At 37.5% G+C, this 21,396-nt stretch overlaps 1 protein-coding gene across 2 annotated transcripts in view; it reads left to right on the top strand.

Moving 5' to 3' along the window:
- ASXL3 (ASXL transcriptional regulator 3) overlaps positions 1–21,396 on the top strand; it is a 180,430-nt gene that overhangs the window by 11,146 nt on the left and 147,888 nt on the right. The window lies entirely within an intron of this gene.

A 21,396-nucleotide genomic window follows, 5' to 3' on the forward strand; every position in this document is an offset into this window, starting at 1 on the left:
TTTTGCATTGCATCCCCACCAGATCATGAATTCTTTGAAATCTTTGAGAGTTGACTCAACATCTAATAGTTTAGTATATTCAGCTTATGGTTTGGAAATGCTTTAAGAACAAAGCAAAAAGGACCTCCATAATACTGAACAAGATACAGCAATGAATGTGTGAGCTTTATCAGTCAGAATTACAGGCTGAAAGCAACAGAAACAGAAAACAAGTCTTGGTAACTTAAGTAGAGAAGAGTCTTTTGGAAACCATAAAGTAGTTCATATAATTATTCAGAAAGATCCAAACACCAGGCTGGAAAAATAGGCAAGGATCAATAGAGGCTGGGTAGCAGACACACACACAGTCATGCTACAAGAATAGCCTAGTTGGGATATTGCTATGGGCATCATTAATGGTCACCACTGTGACTTAGCATTGTCATAGGACACTGCCATTGCTGCCAGTGCATCCAGGTTCAAGATTCAAATCACAGGCAGATGCATTTAATTGTCAGACTCTGGCTCCTGTATCTACACCTGGCACTGATGAAAAGGTGTATATGGCCTCTTCAGTACCATGGTGGAAACCTCTCCATCTGTGTCTTCATAGCAGTGATAAAGTCAACAAGATTAAAAACAAATGCCTCATTTCTTCACCACCTCCTACTCCCAGCAAGTCTGCTCTTCCTCTCATCTCTCAGGGAAAGCCATCCTCACAGTTGTTCAAGACAGAAACATTCTTGTCATCATTAATTCCTTTTTGTATTTTTTCCCTTTTACCCAGTAATCACTGAGTTCCACAGTTCTACCTCCTTTTCTTCAAATCTTCAAATCCTTGTTCTTACATCCTACACTTATATCCGTTTCCACTGTAATTTACTTTGATACAGGCATATATAGGTTAGGAAAAGAATATAGAGTAATGACAGGCCTGAAAGTCAGGCAGATAATGTTTCAGTCTCAATTCTGCCACTTACTATGTATTTGACTTAGGGCAAATTATTTAACATTTCTCAATTTTTCCATTGTGTATTAAAAGGGAATAACATAAAAGAGTGGTTGGAATATTTAAGTGCGGTAATGTGTATAACGTACTTAGTATAGTTTTGACATTAGAAGATGCCAGTTAATGTTCATGCCTGGTAGTTTTCCTTTTCTCATTAAGTGGCTGTAACAACCTTGTAACTGATTTCACTGACTACGGGCTTGCCTCCACTCAGAATTATTCTTCTTATTGCATCCATAACCGCTTCTTTAAAGGTGAAACTGGTTTATGGTACCCCTTGAGGCTGACTTAGTTTCTGTAGGAAACAGATGGCATTATCTTAAAGGGGTGATTAAGCAAAGTTAGGGCACAGTTAAAGCAAAGAACAAATCAGGGTGAGGCAAATCAGGGATATCACCAGCAAGAGGCTGTCACTCCCCTTAGACTTGAGGGACCAAAAAGAGTAGGGAGTAGGTACTGCAGTGATGTGGGCTGTGATTATAGGAGAATGGTGCCTGACACAAACTGTGACCAGAGGTAGTGGGATATCAGCACTGCCAGCCCTCACCCCTACTGGGGGCACTCATCACATCAGTACGCCGACTTCTCTCCCTTCTATTTGCTGATCTCCACTTGACCTCCTGTTGGCTGAACCCATCCAGAAGTCAGAGGACAAGGATCTCTGTTGAGAAAATGTATAGATGTCAGTCTGCTGGGTCACAGAGCTGGGTGGAGGAAGGCAGAGAGTGAATCTGGAGTTGCCACATGGGCATGTACAATATATACAAAGTATGACTTTTTAAAAAACCTTTATTATCTTTCCTTTATTTAGGAGTATAGCTCACTTGTGTCAACATCTTATAGGCTTGTTTCATTCATACTTCTCCAGTTTCATTGCTTGATTTTCTTCTCTGGTCATATAAAAGTACTGCGAATTTATCATACATTCCCTTAACTTTGTTCACGTTGTTTCTTCTCTGTGTAACATCCCCCACCCACCCCTTCTTCTTTTTATCTGGTAAATTCCTGTGCTTTCTTCAGATTTCAGTCTCCCTTGAGAAGCTTTTATGTGTTCTGAAAGCACTTTGTAGTTGTGACAATGTTTATAATTAGTTGTTTACTTGTTTATAATTGTTTCCTGAGTGCCTAATGCACTACCTTATTTTAAGATGTTGCTGATTATAGTTGAATAAAGTGAAGAAGTCAAAGCGGGTTGTTCAGGGGAGCTGTTAGAGCTAAGTCTAAAAGTTTGCAACAGATTTGTAGAACTATAAAACTTATGTCTCTTTGATTTATTTCTGTGCCATGCTAAATTGGCACTGTACAATCTAGAGAAGAGATCAAATTTCCCAAGAATCAACTGGACAGCTGATGGATTTTGAAAGCCTGTGTCTACTTTCAGCTCACTAGCACCTTTTACTACTTTGGGATAATAATTTGATAGTCATCATGCTTAATGGCACTGGAAAATATTCAGTTCCTGCCATTAATATGTTAGGTGCCTTGGGAATGTAATAAGATATGGACCTTGACCTTTGGGAAATTAACTTTAAAAAAAAAACAACCCTCTTAGGGCCCAAGAGATACTTTGCTATAAATTTAAAGTTATGTAGTGTAGTAGGAATTCAATAGCCTAAAAGTAACCTTCTTCTGTATTTGATTTTAATAAGGTACAATGATGATTTATAAAGGCTTGCTATGACTTCCAAACCAACAGAAGAATTTTCTAGTACATTGATTAACAGTGAAGATTGGAAATGTTTGCAGAGTAAATAACCTCCTTTTACATATAAGTAAAATATTTATAAGCTTGGTGTCATAGCTTCCTTTTAAGAGTATAAGAATCTTGTATAACAAAGGAATGAGCCTTAGTATGTCAATTGTCATAAAATATTGCTGTTACTAAAGTGACACTAATTAATAATAATGGCTAGTAAGAAATAATGCTTATTGGGTACTGATAGGCCTGACACTGCCCTAACTTGTTATATGTGTTATATTGTTTAATCTTGAGAGCAAACCTACAAAGACACATTATAATATTAACCACATTTTTTTAAGTGAAGAAATTTAGACTTAGAATGTTTCTTAGTTGAATTTCTCTCAGTTGAAAGTGAAATAAATTTAACTCAAGCTAGTTTAAGTAAAAAGGCTCACATAACTGAGAAATCCAAGGGTAGACTTCAGTTCTAAGTGGATGGAGACATTTAGAGAATGCCATCAAAGTATTTGCTTTCTCTACACTTTTGTTTTTCTTTTTGCTTGTCTTCATACACAGGCAGAGTTTAAGACAAATTTTGGGCAAGAGAAGGTGGTACCTGGCACCCCAGACCTCCCTCCTCTAAGCTTAGCACACCAGTATAAAAGGAATCAGTCTTTCTCTCTTTATTAATTGTGTTGTTGTTGTTGTTGTTGTTGTTGTTGTTATTATTATTATTATTATTATTATTATTATTATTTCAATGCTAATCCCAGGGAAGTCTTCACCATGCCCTACTTGGCTGATGTACTCATCCCTCCCAGCAGTGGCCAGGATCAGATAACATGATTGATTGCCACACAAGGATCACATGGAGCAGAGGAAAATTACACAAAAGCACCAATAAAAAGCAGATGGAAAGTATACTGGGAAAACAAATTATAAATGCTCTTGTCTTTACTACAGAGAGGGTGAGTTAACTTGCTGAGCTAGTAAGTAGTGGAGCAGTGATTCAAATCCACATCTGCCCAGTTTTTGGGCTCTGGTCCTTAAGTGTGTTAATGTAAATACTTCCTCATTCATTTGTCCTGGTATTATTTTTATGACATTCATTTCATATTTAAAAAATATTAAAGCCAAGGCAGCTTTTGCAAAGGTTCTAAAGATTTCTTTCATCTGTTTCCTCAGAAATTTATTTTCTTGACTTGGAGGCTAAAAACTACCATAGATGGTTTCTGTTCTATTTTCCCTCACAGACCAGTTTTAGCATTCGATATGAATAGTCTATATACAACATTTATAACATAATTTAATGCAATTTAGGATCTGAATTCACAAAATATGTAATTCTGGATGAAGCTTCCAGGTACTTTCTGGATGTAAGTAAATATTTTTATTCACCGACTAAATTCCAACTTTTCTTTATGGTGTTGACCATGACCCTTGGAGGATCTGAGCTTAGCAAAAGAGAGCGAACTTCTCTGTAGTGTAAATCCTCATTTATTTCTCTGAATATTGAGATGAGATCAGCAGAATGAGCCTTATATCATGTAGAATTATATGGGCATCACAATCTTATTGCTGTCACTTCTTGTTTATTCATCTAATGCTATTTCTCTTCTTCTAGAGCTTAAGTGAAACAAAGATAGTACTTCAGGAAATTTCTTCTTTTCCTTTGCCCCCACGTCCTCCTTTCCCCCCTCAGTCTTGTGGAAATTTGGCCATACTTTCTCATTTTGGATGAAGGTGATGGTCCTGAGTGTTAATGTTTGTGTGGTCTGCTGTAGGCAGAGATGGTACTATGTATAAAGAGAAGAACACCTTTAATCCACCAGGATGTTTGATTAGGGAATGAGAAGAACGAAAGACACTACTAAACAAATGCAAAAGTATTTCCAGTTTTTATCCTTTCTCCAATTTTTACACGTGTATCTTGTCACTTTTTGGCTAATGCTATCTTTACAAGCCAACTTCCAGTAACTGAATAAGAAAAACTGCTAGCGGGAGGTGGGGGGAATGAACAAATACAGATACTGCGTTTTAAAAAATCTTCCAGTGACTCTGCCTTTTTTTTTTTTTCCAGACTTCACTGTTTACTGAGTTCAGCTTCATAGTAGGAAATGCAAGATGCATGAAAGTTAAACATTTTTTTCCCATTGTTAAAAGCTGCAGTGAAGAATGAGGTTTTTTCTTAATTTGTCCCATCTTCCCGCTCTATCTTCTCATGACATTTTATCTCATTCTCTTTGGTGCTAGGTGACAGTGGTAGGCAGTTTGAGGGAAAAGAGCAACCCCACGCCATGAAAGGTGTCATCCAGAAAAATGGATGATGAAGAAACAAACAATAGGACTTTAATAAACTTTAGTGTTTTGTTACAGTTTTTTCTGTGTGTTCATATTATCTTTAATTGTGTTGGATAGAGTCTACAGGGAAGAAAAAAGATGGTCTTCTAAGTTATTTGAAACAATCTTTCTCTGTCTTTAATGAATGGTTGACTGGCTATTTTGTTGGTCTGCAGACTGCTACACAGTTCTTTCATTTTTCCTCCTTGGGGACAAATGGTAGGGTTGCACTTCTTGCCCCCTTGAAGTTAGGCATTAACCATGTGAGTTGTTTTGTCCCCTCCAGCTAGTGTTTTATTCCCCTTATTTTTTGCTCGGTTGTGTTGATCACAGAAGCTGGTGACAAGATGGAATTTCAGTCATCCCGGTTCTTGGTCGGACATAGAAATGTTGACTGAGAAATAAGCATTTGTTTTAATCCACTGAGATTTCAGCGTTCTTTTTTTTTTTCTTTTCTTTCTTTTCTTTTGTTTTTTCTTCTTGTTTTGTATCCTTGCCTATCCTGACAGATACAGCCTGTATAGCAAAATGGGTGTTTTTGTTGCAGGGCACCTTTTACCTTTGTTTATGAGACACTAAATGCATAATTACATGCTTAAGAGGCAAGTGAGGCAAAGAAGGTTAAATCCCTTTTTTCTTCTCCATTACATGAAATTGCTTTGTAAAATCATCCTCTCTAGTATGTACTCTTTGATATTTTTAAACCAGTAAACAATAGGGAATTTTCATTACAAGGAAAACTCTTTTACATTCTATCTTAAGATAATTCTGTTCATATTTTTGCTTTATAAAATAATTGCTTTTCATTTTATCAGTCTGCTGAGGAGGAAAAGTTTCTAACCAGAAGGAGTAGAACAATTATTGTTAATAGAGAATTGAATTCCAAGATAGTTGAAAAGATAGAAAAAGGGCACCTGGACATTTTAAATTAGTTCAAGTTTCCAATTGCAGACAAATTGTGCTTCATTGAAAAGGTATGACCAGATTTCCAAACCATTGAGAAGAGGAAAGCAGACACTGTAATAACACCTCTTTCTTTCGCTTTCTCTCTGTCTCTCTCTCTTTCTCTCTCTCTTTTGGCCTAGGGCAATGCTGGTAGAGGGAGCACCCCCACTAAGGGATTATATTTCCCAGTCTGTCTCAGAGATTCCTGTCTACATTTCCCTTCCATTGAGGGCTCATTCACCCTCGGGCTGTTCCCACCGGTTTCCACTCTCCTCTAGATATAGCATACAGAAACTCCTGACAGCTGACAGACTCCCCATTGAGCCCTACTCCTTCATGTAGGAAAAGGGGGGAAAATGAAGAAAACTTGTCTTGAAAGCCTGCGGCCATTCACACCACAAGGAATGTGTTGACCATATGCATCTTAAAACCAGATGAACAATGTTTGTCCAGCCCTTCCGGCTCACCAGTGCACAACCATATCTGTTCCATGCTCTAAAGCAAAAACTCAAAACCAGATTTCCTACCCATTTTCTACCAATCTTATGCTCAAATAGGGATGGAGTTATTAGTGCATAGTCCCATACATATTAAATTATATTGTTCATTAAGAAACAATTTATCTGCAGGAGACATTGATTTTCACAGTGTATTCCTTATCTTAAAATTTTTTTGGCCTTTTATATGGGGGCATGTTAATTATAATTATCATAGGCAAGGCCACCTCTGAATTGCTGTGGTCACAAAACAGACTTTCATTTTCCTGTTTTAATTGCAGTGATATGGAGATAATGTGTTCTATGTTTATTTCCCCTTTGCACTAGGATACCTACAGAGTATCCCAATGTTTGTTCTCTTGTATGTTCTTTGTACCTGATGGCAGACTTAGTTATCTCGTAAAACCTGAATGTCAGAGTAGTTAATAGAACTCTCAACACTTTTCCTACAGATAGCTTCTGCAGGGAGGATTTGATTTCTTTGTGGGGCTAATGCCTCCTGTTGTAGTTGAGTGAATCTAAGAGAAAAACATCTGGCCTAATTTATCTTCAGGCATAATTTAATAATGCTGAATGGCAACCTCTGGGAAAAATCTAAGTACGACTTTATGTAACCACTAATTTAGAGTTGGTTAATAGGTAATTCTTATTTGTGTTTCTTTCGAAGGAATAGATATTTTGATCACATCAGAGCTAATCATTTTTCTTCATTCTGACATCTAAATGTGGTATTATAGTATAATGAGCTCCCAGCCTACTAGTTTGCAGAACCCAACTGGTAAAATCAGGACTGAGGAAGTCTCAAAAGCAATAGGGACTATCTGATTTCATAAAGAGTCTTTTGTTGGCAAAGGTAAGTTTTAATGCTCCATTACCTCCTTAAAGAGACTCAGCCCATATTTCATATCAACAAATATCGGCTGATTGAAACCAGTTCTGTTTCCTTTGTGCCCTGATAAATATGGCCTTTATTCCTCCAGCACATAGTTTAAGAAACAGGACAGAAAGGGAGGTAGGATGGAGAGGGTTGGAAAACTTGGCTAATACTGAGGTGGGTAGTACATCAAGTGGAATATAAAAGTAATTGCCGCACGAACGTATTTACATAAATCTTTGTGCAGATACTCAAATTATGTCTTCATAATTCCAAGTAAATTGAGTGCAGTGAATCTGGTGGGAGATCTTTGACTCGGTTTCTGTATAAACAGTTATGCTGGATTTTTCTGCATGATTCCAGTTAGAAACAGGGACGCACATATCACATAAGCCTTTTGGCCTTCAGAAAGCCTCTAGGTCGTATCGCTAAAATATTAGGATACCTGCTTCATATTTTTAAAATGTTGGCCCTTTTGCTGAAGCCTGGGATTGAGGAATGTTTTTTAGCTATTGCTCATCAAAGTTGTGTTCTAGATAAAAATCTCTTGCTGCTAGAATTATGTCTAGCTTTGCCTGGTGAGTTCCCACTTTTATACAGTTGTTTTAAATTTTTAACTGTGTCTCTGGATGGTTCAAAGCACGTATTTCACAAAGCGCTAAACATTCTGCCTTCCCAAGTTTCATTTCACTAAGAATTTGGGTTTCTGATGAAGAAGAAGTAAGTTTAGCAGTAGGTACTGTTTTATTTATCTTCTAAGGGAATAAAAAATTAATGTCAGGCTTACAGACATAGATTTTGTACTTTGAAAAAATATCCTGTGAAAGGAACCAACTAAGGGCTTAGTAATTAGTATAACACACAGATTGGTCATGAACATTTGGTCATGAACAGTGACTAAAATCCAACTCTAACCAATTTAGTGAGAAGAATTTATTGGATGACGTGTATAAACCTACACCGGTGTAGGAGAACAAAGGTCCTTAGCAACATCTGAAAAGAAGGCGTGAACATGTCCAGGGCTCCCTCATCTCTGTTTCTGTACAGAAGCCTTCTTTTCTGAGCCTGGTTTCTTTCACATAGATAGAAACTTGGCTTCTACCAAATCTGAGGCGCTCATCACATAGGGTTAATATCAGAAAGGAACTGAGATTTGTTTTCTCGAATTTTTAGGTAATGCATCCGGGGGAAGATCAATGATTGGCCCTCCTCGTGTGCCTGACCCCTGCCATCCCACCACCCCATCATTAAGTATCTACAGGAATATGCATTTAAATCAAAGTAGGAAAGGTTATTTTTCAGAAGAGGAGAATAAGGAGTTGTGTCCACAAGACAATAAATTCAGTACATCAATTCTTCCTTGTCATTTGTTCATCTTGTTTTCATTCATTAGGCAAGTTTTTTGAGTGCCTACTGTGTGCCAGGTACTAGAAATAAAACAGTGACCAGAAAGAAAAAAAAATGCCATGATGATTATCACTACTTCCATATAATACCACCACTGGAAATGGGGTAGGCAAGGGTCCTTTCTATATAGACTAAATTAGCATTTTGAAGGAATATGAAAGAAGGCATATGGCCTGGTCTCCTTCCTTTTATTTTAAATCCGTTTCTAAGTAAATTAGCTGTTTGCCACCCTCCCCTCCCTAACTATAGTAAACCAGAAGATGGGTGTCTCTGGAGGTGGTGGTGACACGTTTTATTGTGTTTCATTTTGGTGTATGTGTGTGCTTGGTAAATATTTGTTAAATCAATGAATTATTGAAGAGGTGATGTTGTTTTGTAACTATAGTCAGGAGAAAAAGGTTACTATTAACTGGGACAAAGAAAGCATCATTGTCTTTGTCATTCTTCAACATTTAAGTGGTCAGAATCAAATCATTCTGTATAACAAAGTCATTTTCTACAATTATCTCAAGATATATTTTGCAACTAATTCCTTCTGGCAGCTACATCTGGATGCTGTGTCATTTCAAACGAGTCTGTGAGTATAACACTGAAGAATTTTCCTGACTCCTATTGAATGATGAGTAATATTTGCTTTAGAAAAAATTCAATATACCTAGATTTTATTTTCTCCACTGTGCTTTTCAGTATAAGGTGCATAATGGTTTTCGTTGCTGTTTGAGTATTCATTTTTATTATGTTTGGAACTGATTTTTAAATTATTTATTAGGTGTATATTATTTCATATGGTATATAGATTATATAAGTTATATAACTTGTATTATGTAATATTGGCATAAATTAGCTAAATGACACACTGTATTAATATACAATTTAAAGATGATGAAAGGCATTTATGCTTCTACATACACAAATATAAATAAAAGTATGCCATTTCCTCCTTGAACTTTTCTACCACTCTCCAGAGTAATATTTGTTAACTGCTAGAATATTTTAATGTGTGGATGCGTGTGTGGGCGTGTGTATGTGTGTAAGGACACCACATAATTTGAATACATGCTTTGTCTATACATCCTGTTCTTCGGCTTGTTTATTTTTACTCATCGCTTTCTCGTGGACATCTTTCTATGTCAGTGCGTATTTTCTTTGCAATGGCAGTATATTATTTTATGGTATGTGTGTGCCTTCATTTATTTACTTATCTCCCTCTTGGATTATGTCTTGTGCTTTAAAAAATTCAAACAATACTTCATTGAACCTGCAGAATGGGCTGTGGATTTCTGTAAGAAAAATTCCTAAAAGTGAACAAATGGGACCACCTACCTTTTACATTTTAGCAGTCTTGCTGAATTACCCTCCAAGTAAGTTGGCACCATTTGCTGTAAGAGAGTATATTTTAATGGTGAAACACTTGGAGTCTGAGGGCATGGGTTGGAATCCCAGGCTGACTTCTTACTTGGGAATAGCCTGGTGTAAATGAACTCATACATCTGTGTCTCAGTTCTCTTCTCTGTAACACCAGTACCTACCTTGAGAGGTGGTTGTAAGAATGAAATATGTTAACATAATTCAAGTTCTTGCAAAAGTACCTAGCATGTTTCTATTACAGAATGCTTTCTAGCATTACATTATTACTACCCTCTGTTACTAACACAAGCACCCTGTAAGAATTCCGAAAATAAGGAAATTTGGGGTCTCAGCCGATTGCTGCTTTAGAATGTTACCTTGAGGAGAATGCTGGCCTTGTCCATAGGTTTCCATGTAGACAATATTTAGCTTCCCATGTGTGGACAAAAATACACATTAAGATCCTTAATTTTCATAATGTTGTATTCTCCTCTCTGCAAACCAGGTTTTTAGAGTTATTATGTCTATAGTAATAAAAAAAAATAAACTCCCAACTCATTAGAGTATATCATCTTAATCATATTGAGCCTTGGGAAGACTACTTGGATTATTTTACCTAATTATGCTCAATTATATTATTATGTTTAGATTTTTATGAGAGGTTCTACAACAAAACCTATGCATGTTCTATGCTTGCTTTTGTGAAACTCATTGAAGATCTTCTTCACTACCAACTGATGCGACTATATGAATTTCCATAGGAGACAATTCTCTTAGTTTAGAAATAGTAAAACCTTAACACCTCTGACAAGTGAATATTTCCTTCATTCAACTAACAGGAGTTAACGGACTGCCTGCGCGTTTTAACTGCCATGGAATTAGTCTGATGTTCACGGTCAGAGTGGTAGCACCTTTACTACTGGGCATGATTTCTCAGCTTTGAAATATGTCATTATGTTTTTCCCCTTTAAAATAGTGCAGAAAAAAATAATAAAGTGGTGCAAATTTCTTTTAAAGAAGATGTGATAAAGTCACATAGAAATTATATCCATCGAATCTAGATGGGATATGAAATGATGACATATGAGCTTGGGGACGAGACACCTAAAGCATCTGCAGATATGCTCAGGACTACTGATGATGATCATGGGGAAAATCACCGAGAATGGGGGAGGAATTGTCCAAGAACTGAACCACCGCCCTTCAAATCTTGGCTTTACTACTTTGTAGCTGTGTGACTTTGGGAGAGCTAAATAACCTCCATTGCACCTTAGTTACCTCATCTGTCATAAAATGAGGGTGATAACAGTCCCTCCACAGTAAGAGGGTTGGTATGAGGATTAAGTGAGTTTATATACATGTTGGAATAATGCCTAATGCAGAGTCACCGCTGTGGAAGTATTTGCTGTTGTGATGATTATAAAAAGAGATACAAGAAAGTGTTTGAAGTCACAGATTAGTGAGCTTTATCTTAAATCTCAGGAAAATTCTAGACCGTATTATTAAATAGATGACTGTAAGCATTTGCAAATGGAAGTAGTGATCCCTGGAAGGCATTATAGATTCTCCAAGTTAATTCATGTCAAACTAAATTAATTTATTTTTGATAGGATTATTAGACTTACATATCAGGAGGATGCTCCTGTTGGAGCTGAGTTTCAGCTGGTCATTTGGGGTATAATTAAATGAATTTCTAGAAGATTGAACATCTATAGCCAAGTATGTTGATTGGCTAATTGGGATGAGTCTGAAAGGAGCTTCCAACAGCAGCTGCATGGTTGTGGCTTTGTTTTCCATTGCTTGGTTCAGCTCTATCATGAGTGACTTGAAGGAATACATCAGAGTGATGCTTGTCAAATGTGTGGGATGTCACAAAATAGATAGGGGGAATCGGACATTGAACAAGAGAATGATGATTCCCAAAGAACTTTATAAGGTTGAACAAACAACCTTCCTCTAAAGAGATGAAATTTGAGGTAAATACTTTTAAAATTTGTGGATACCATAAAGTTTAACTGGAACCTGGAATAATCAGAAATCTGGGAATAGTAAGATTTCAGAGCCTGTAAAAATTAATGGAAACAAACACTAGTGCATAAAGCAAACATTTATGTCCAGCATGTTTGGAAATACATGCCATAGAATTATACGTGTGATTGCAGAAACAAATGTTGAAAGATCTGGAAGTTTTAGTTGGTTGACAGCATGAGGCCTGCTAAAAAAGAGTGAGTGTCCTATTAGGTTGTATTAATGTAATTAAACGAGTTAGGGAAAGGGAAGTCATAGTTTCAGTATATTATGTTTCACTCAAACTACATTTAGAACATTTATTAATGGTATTTAGCTGATTTATTTCAATTAGTATAATTCTTCAGGCACGTAAATTAGAAGTGACATCGGCAGACTCAATGTTCAAAGAAGAGTGATGTGCGAGACAGTGTCTGCAAACTATTTTATGTGAGGATTGGTGGAAGAAACTGAGGATCCATTAGCCTAGAGATAAAAGAAGACGGGGCTCTTAGCAGTGTATTCAAACAGGTGGCAGTGTATCATGAGTAAATGATCGGGCCCCGTTTTGCAAATCACATAACAGTCACCTGACTTTAAGCTTTCATGTTAGGAAAGCGTTTGTAATTTAACATTAAATAATTGTGACATTCAAAGGCAAAGGCCAGAACTATTGTAGAAGTCATAGGAAAGCAGAAGTTTTACTTGATTCACAGAAAAGGCATTTTAATAATTGGTGGGTTTGAATAGAGTACCCTGCCTGGAGATTTCTGTGGGAGAAGTATTTCGTTTTCATTAAAGAGATGTTTTACTTTTAAAACAGGTTTCATGCACATCATTTAAGTAGTTTTTAATATTTTTCTTTTACATTTTTGAGAACATTGTAGAAATTCTGGGTATCTCTCACTTTGTTTTCTCTCTGTGTTAGAAGTAATGGTAACTGTTTCAAAAGATTAGAGACTTAATGAGGCAGAACAAAGTTACCAAAATCCCACAGAAAATTAGAAGTCACCTCTCCGTTGCATAGAATTTTATCTGTAAATTCAGGCAGTGATCACGCTTTGAACTCTTTTAGGCCTTAGAAAGCCATCTTTCTACTCCCAGTTGTGCTCAGTTTTATGAGGCTGGTCAAGTAAAATCATTTGACAGATTTTTCTTCCTCATGGATATTGTATGATACTACTTATAGTTACTTGAAAGTTTGTCTTTAAGTGCGTATGGTTGGAAGTAAGTTGTTACTGTTGGTATTCAGTATTTTTACTTGATTTGTAATACAAACATAACAGGATCATTTGTCCCTGTAGTGTGCTTTTCTTTCCAGGTAACAGAGCGGTGTCTAAAAGAGTACCATATTGTATAACCCCTCTTGTTAAACACAGAAAGACTGTTGGATGATGAAACCGGGCACAGCGTGTGCAGGTTTACCTGTGAATCTGTTGTGGGACAAGTTTGGCTGTGGTCACACGATGAGGAATGGTGCTGTGTAGCTAGCCTTATTTGCGGAAGCTCAAGTGCAGTTGATGCAGGAAATCTCAAAGAGAGACAATATCTAACGTCCATCATTTTTTTAATAGCTCTCCTCATGTTAGGATGTTCTCAGAGCTCTCCCTGCCAAACCAATAGTATTAACTAATGTTTATTAGCACATATTGCCACAGGCAGTCATTTGGCGTATTGGAATCATAAGCGCTTTATATTCATTATCTCATTTTGTCCTCAGAGCATTTTTATAAATGAGCAAGTGAAGAAACTGGGATTCAGGGAGGTTAGATATCTAAGATCAGATAGCTAGTGAGTAGGGGTTCTTGGTTCATCTGACATCAAAGCCCATAACCTTCTTTATTATTCTATAATCATTCCTAATATAGGTCGACTGAAAACATCTCCCCAAATTACCTTGGTCTCTGTGTAAGCTTACTTAGTAGTGCTGCAATCAGCCGGGGTCGGGGGGCAGAGGGTGGACCTGAATGAGAACCAATGCTTGCAGTGTAGCAGCAAGAATATCATTAAACAGGTAATTCTAATTAATGACTGCTTGACAAGTGCTCCAAGGGAAGGTACAATTTAAACCATTATCTGAGAGTTTAAAGAAATACTCAATGTTTTTTAAGTGATAGATTGCAGAAGTGGGTATTATGAGGTAGATACTGTGTGTAATATCTTGACTGTATGTCCTCAGTTTCTGTAAAACCCCTGTGCTCATGAAGAGAAACAGTTTAACTTAGTAGAAGAAGCAGACTTCAGTGTCAGATGGGCCAGACCCATCATTTACTGGCTGCTGAACCTGGGGGCACTTGATCTTCTTGGAGGCTGCTTTCTTCTGAGTGAAGTGATCCCGATTCTGAAGGGTATTAACACCAAATTTCTGTATCTTTTAAGTCACACATTCATAAATGCTATGGAAGCATGTACTTTCCCCCATAAAATGCATGCAAGTAGAATAGAAAAATTGGATCATCTTTAAACCCTTAACTGGTAACCACATATGTTACGGTTAGAGAACAAGCTGACTGAGCTGCAGATACTGGGCAGTTGGGAAAGGTGCTGTCACTTTTTATGTGAGTGATTTCCTCATCTGAATCCTACCAGTGATCCAGATTCATGTTTCATCAGAATGACACGGACCTTTGAGGCTTCTCAAGAAGAGTGGAAGTAGGGAATGTTAAATATATGAATCCCAGAGTCTATTGCAATATATGTAAAGCTCCTACAGACTTAGCACAGAATTATCTAATAAGTGTTAACTGTTCTTATTCCTTTTAAACATTGTCATCATCAGGATTACAATGTGTACAAGTCCTGTCCTTCCACTTACTTCCACTCCCTTCCACTTTGTGCATCTCCGAGAAAGTTAATCCTGCCTCCTCTATGTATCTCACCGAGTTGATGTAAGGGTACAATAAAATAATATACGTTGAATGACATCAAGTAAAATACGTTATGTGAAAGCACTCTTTAATCATATAGAGAACTATATAATGGTTATTGTTATAACCCCTAAACCATTTACCTAAGACATGAGACCATAGGCAGCTAAACATTTAAATGAACTGCCTGCATGGATTAAGGGAAGATGCAATAATGTTAGAAAAAGGGAGAGAGCTTGGTGCTGGATACTCACTTAGGATTCTACAAATCTCACCATGTATCAATGACGTGATTTTAAATTGTAGAAATCTTTTTATTTTGCAATTAAATAAGTAAGCTCAGAGGACATCTCAGTGGCTTTGCTGGTTGAGCGTCTGACTTTGGCTCAGGTCATGATCTCGTGGTCCATGGGTTCAAGCCCCGTGTCAGTCTCTGTGTTGATAGCTCAGAGCCTGGAGCCTGCTTTTTGGATTCTGTGTCTCTCTTTCTCTTGGTCCCTCCCCTCTCTGTCTCTGTCTCTGTCTCTCACTCTCAAAAACAAATAAAAACATTTAAAAAATTAAAAATAAGTAAATTCAGAAATTTTTATTTAGGGTCTGAAGGATCGAGATTTTAACCATCAGATGAACATTGGTCTAATGTGTTTATCTAAGGGATACTTGAGATGACTTTTGTGTTTTAAGAGACACCCAGGAAATCTTGAGTAATCCTTAAAATGTTCAAAACATTTTATTTATTAGATGAAAATATTTGAACCTAAAACATAGAAAAATCCATTCCTAGGTTGGTCTGTGCCCTTAATGATAATGGCAAGCCATCTCTCTCTTCTTAACTGTATTACCACCCTTTCTTTGCAGTTTTTTTCCCTCCTCCTGGGACATGTAGATGTCTGGAGGAGGAGGTCTCTGGGATGTCTGTCTTGTCTGACAGTAGCATGCATCTAGATATTCTTGAGATAGGCTCTGAGATAGTCACATAAGTAGAGAGGATGAAATCCAGTAGTGTAGTCCTACACATATGTTGAGGTCCTCTGAAAAATACAAGAGGATCCCCTGCTCTGAAGGTAGCTGATTGTATACAGACTTGTGTCCCGAGCCATGGAAATCCCCCTTTCTGGAGAGTAGTGCTGAATCTGAAACCTACTGCAGACCAGCCCTGTGGAAGAAAGGAGGTTATGGAGATTGAAAGGAGTTTAGTGTTTAGGGCAGGGGCATGAGAGTTGCAAGACCCAGCTCTTAGACCGTGAGCCTGAAGTGGACTCACAAACACAGCTCTAACACTGGAGGACAGTTTGTTTTACAAAGAAAGAAAGGGCATTTTATGTAAAGATTGAACACTGTGGCAGACTGATTTGTATAGGAGAGACCTTGATATCTGGCCAGAGGTTTCTGATAGATCCAGCTAAGGGTATTCTTTGGGAAACTCGGCGGTTTTGGGGGCCTGCTTTTGAGGAGATAAATTCCAAAGCAGTTCAGTTTTCAGCAGATTTTTTTTTAATGGGACTAGAAAGGATCAGTTTTTATCCAAAGTAAATAATATAGGAAAGAGAAAACATAGAAGTATTAGAAAGGAGACCCAATTCACATTATTTGTAGAAAATATGATTCTGTATTTCTGTACTGTGAGAACTAGTAAGAATTCAATTAGCTCTTTATATAGATAATAATTATCACAATTCAGTGGCTTTTGTATGTCTTAGCAATAAAATGCAAGAATATTATATGAAAAAGTGTATTCATAGTCGCAACTAAAAATATAAACAATAAAATGCTTATTACAGTTTATAAAACAAAACTTAAACACATGGAACACTGTGTAAATTGCTTGAAAATTTAATTAGATGTCTCATTTAATTCCAATCTAAATTTCATCTGGAAATATAAAGAAGTGAACAATTAAAAATTTAAGAAGGAATAATGAGAGCAGTGGCCGATCCAGATAGTAAAGTGTATTATAATATCAGAGCAATTTGAAACAGTGTGGTGTTGGCACAGCAGTTGATTGAAAGATCAGGGGATCTGACAGGCCCCCAGACAGGCCCCAGGGACAGTGGTTTATAGTTTGGCCATTAGAGGGAATACGTATGGGGGCTCTGAGCATTCTCATCTCTACCTTAGCAAGAATAGCTCTGCTTTTGTGGATATTATATATTGGATGCCAACATTTATTTGGTTTCACATCCAAAAGAGTTTTCATTGTCCTAATATTAATATACAGTAGAGGGTGACTCAATAACCAAGATTGACTTATGAAACAAATTATGGTGGAGAATCTTATTTATAGGTGGTGGGGCGTAAGTGTTTCACCATGCTACAAAATGATAAAATCCAGGTAAATTAACAAGTAAAACCAGGGGCTCCTGGGTGGCTCAGTCGGTTAAGTGTCTAACTCTTGATTTCGGCTCAGATCGTTGATCTCACAGTTTGTGGGATCGAGCCCCGTGTTGAACTCTGCACTGACAGCACAGAGCCTGCTTGGGATTCTCTCTCTCCCTGTCTCTCTGTCCCTCCCCTGCTCACATGAGCACATGCGTGCATGCTCTCCCCCCCCCCCCAAAATAAATAGACATGCATTAAAAAAAAAGTGAAACCATAAAAATATGAAAACCATATTTGTAGATATTTGCATGCTCTCTGGATAAAAGGAATTTCTAAACATAAGACACGAGTCACGATGGAAACAACTGATGGAATTGTTCATGTGAAAATAGAAAACTTTACATATGTCCCTAAAATATCCCCAAAAGCAACAAAAATAATAGCTATTGTTAATATTGTTATATTGAATATTGTTAATATTCAATATGTGAATATTGTTAATATTCAAAACAACAAATATTACTTAACTATATAAAGAACTTTTTATACATTAATAAGTAAAAACAGATATCTGGTATCTATCCCATATGATACTCATTTGGGGAATAAAACCCCTTTGTCCTCATTAGTATTTACAGAAGTATAATTAGAATAACAATAAGCCATTACTTTTCTGACCTAAGTTGTCAAACACTACTCAAAGATAACGCTGAATACTGGCAAAGTTATGAGAGGCAGATTTAGTTCTGCTTGGTGAGAGTATAAATTGTTAAAATCTTTCTGGAAGCAATTGGCTGTGTATCAAGAGACATGACAGCTCACATCCTTTGACTCAATAATACTCTAAGAATGTTACATTCAATATATTCTTTATTTATTGAATTTTGAAAACAGCATAAATGCCTGTCCTTGGTGAAGTGTTAATTATGATGCCCATTTTGAAGAATTCATATTATATGGAGATAAGATAGGTAATGATATATGCACATATTTTTTATAATTATATTAAATTGCTGTGTGTGGATAGAAAGAAAATAGAAGGAAAACAAATATTAGGAATGGTTAGTATTCTTGTTTGTAGGCTTATGGGTGCATTTTGTTTTCTAGAATATAGGTATGAGTTTGCATTTTTCTAATTTTTAGTATCTGAAAATAAGGTCATTTTAATGTCTATTTATTTTTGAGAGAGAGAGAGAGAGCACAAGCGTGAGCAGGAGAGGGTCAGGGAGAGAGGAAGACACAGAATCTGAAATAGGCTTCAGGCTGTCAGCACAGAGCCCAATGTGGGGCTCGAACTCATGAACTGTGAGATCATGACCTGAGCCAAAGTCGGATGCTTAATCCACTGAGCCACCCAAGTGCCCCAAATAAGGTCATTTTAAATGATTATTATCCATAGAAAACTTCTGAATTATATTTTCTGTTTTGTCACAATTAACATCATTATTGCCCTAGCCAGTTTCAACCTGTCATGATAATCTGAAATATTTATTGGCCCTATATAATCTTATTATGATTGTCTTAAAAATTGTGAGTAATCTTACTCTCTTCCCTGCTCTAATGCATCCTTGACCCCAGTTTCTAAAGAGGTAGGCACAAGATGGGAAACAAATTGGAGGAACGTGGTAAAATCAAAACGAGTGTTACGTAACCATGAAGACATATTCAGATATTAGTTGTGCTTGAAAATGTCAGGAAGGATAATTCAGAAAGTTGAATTTTGCAGGGTGTAGGGAACATAACACCTCATAGCCAAGAGAGTGTTGGGACAATGGGCAGTTACTCAGTCTGCTGATAGCCTAGGGTGCTGGTTCACTCTGACTGTGGCTTCTTCCCACTGTAGTGTTTGAGTATGGCTGCCTGTGAGTCTGATTCGTGTCTCCACCATGTGTCACATTATTTTGATGGTATCAATGTTTTGTTCTGTGAAGGTAATTTCTCTCTCTCCTTTGTTAATGTTTACACAGCTAGTTCAGTGAAGCTTGTTCACAACCAGGAACTCTCCTTCTCTGTCTCCTTTCTCTGTCTTGCAGGAACGGAGGGTGGCTTCTGGTGTTTTGTGGCTTCATCATTTCCTTCCTGCCTCTCATCCACTTCATGATGTAATTCTTGGCACTTTTACTTCCTTTGTAGAGTAGGATGTGATGTCATAGAGAAGGGGACAGGGCTATCCAAATTCTCTCAATTGCTGGGAGGAGCTGCCCAGGTGTGCTGAGGGGCCTGTACTCAGGAAGAGAAACAGGGAATCCTCCACAGTGAGTAACCCCACTTTTGAGTGCACCCAAATTTCCGTTAAAACGTTGCCCAGTACACTAGAGTTTCCTCTTCGGCCCTTTCTAGATTTAATCAGTTTGCCTTTTGGACATTCCCAGTTCAGCTCAATTTTCCCCCTTTCTCTCCTTTGTCCCCTCTCCCCCTCTTTCTGCCATCCTGTGCCTCTCCCCGTCAGTTTCCCTCTTCCTTGCTTGCTTACTTGTGTATGTCTGTGTCTATTGACCTTCTGCCCGTATCTTTTATGAGAGCCCATGAGTGTCCCCAGCATCGCCTATCATTTGGGTTGATGCCCACCCTATATATAGTCCATGTGACCACAGCATCGCCTTTCAGTAATTCATAAGTATGCACTGTTCTACTTATAGTTCTCATTTTACAAATTCTGTCAGCTGTTTTGTTTTCACGTCTATTTCTTTCCCGCCTTTCTTTGTGATCTAATCTTCCCCCTTTTCAGCTCTATGATGCAGTTTCCTTCTTGCCTTTTTTTAAATGAACATTTTTACACGTTAGTCCTCTTCCCTATACAGCTATGCCTATGTTTCTTTATCCCCCTTCCCAGTTTTCAGTTCAGCTCTCCAGCGGCCTCCTCTGTGAGGACAGGTTTCCTTCTTTCCTACTGACATACTTGTCGCCATCCCCTCTTTCTAGTGTAGCTCACATTTCTGTATTCTTTCAAGGACATACCACAACGGCTAAGGGACTGATCTGGACTGGGAAAGATGGGGACATTTTCTGGGAACGAGAGAGGGGAGAACAGGAAAGGGGCCCTAATAGTGAAGTGGGGCAGGCTGTATGTCAATCACCAGAGAACCTTGGTGAATAGAACCTTTGCTAGTGACCTGGTTGAAATTTGGCCATGGTAGTAGGAGAAATCACAGAGCTGTTTTGAACAGATTCAGAAGCCTTTTTAGTTGTTAAGGTGGCTCTGTTAATTCTTAATAATTAGGATCATTCCAGTAAATAATCATAAATTAGAACTCTACAATGTGCAGAAGCTTCTGTACAGCATCTTTAAGTGGGTATTGTCTACCCTTGGAGGAAGTCATTGTGAAGATGTGTGTAGACCTGTTTCTTATACCCAGAGGTGGCCCCTGTAGTCTGTGCTGGTGACAGCGTGGGCACTGTTGTTTACTGCTTTCCCAGCATGTAGTTAAACTCCTGGGTAAATAAAGGAACTTGATTTCCGGGTCTGATGGTCTAATGACCATGGAAATAATTAGCCATGTCCCATGTATCCCTCACACTTTGTTTAAAACAAGTCCCTTTCACTCAAAAATAAGGAGGCCAGAAGGGGAGAGGAAGAAAAATGGGACTCAGTTCATAAAACTGAGATGGGCTGAATGGGAAGAGGAAGGGGTTTACTTGAAATTAATTGGAAAAGGCAGAAGAAAGGAAACTGAGCTGAACTGGAAAACACACACTGTAATGACTTACTTGGGTTTCTGTATGCTTTTTTCCATTTTGGCCATGAAGGAATTTTTTCCCTCTTTTTTTTTTCCCTAATACAAAAGAGGTTGATCGAAATGTGAATCCAGTGAGGTTATTTCTAACCAGCACTTTGTTCTCTGCTGTTAGTATTGTCCAGGCTCCGTGTTTCCAAGGTCCTGGAAATTTAGGACACATTTTAATGACCTGAAAATCTGTCTTTAAGTATAAATATTAGCAACTTTTAATAAAGGAAATTATATACATTTATTAACTTGCGTTTTTTCTGTTTTCACATTTCTTTTTTTGGTGTGTATGCCTTTGTGACAATTTTTTGAGGAATGACCCCCCATGTTGCAGAAATTGCCATAAATGTCCAGAAAAGAATTACATTCTCTCTTTGGACACACCTGAACTGTAAAATT

The sequence above is a fragment of the Prionailurus bengalensis genome, chromosome D3 (genome assembly GCF_016509475.1).
Source record: "Prionailurus bengalensis isolate Pbe53 chromosome D3, Fcat_Pben_1.1_paternal_pri, whole genome shotgun sequence".
In the NCBI taxonomy this organism is placed as follows: Eukaryota; Metazoa; Chordata; class Mammalia; order Carnivora; family Felidae; genus Prionailurus; species Prionailurus bengalensis.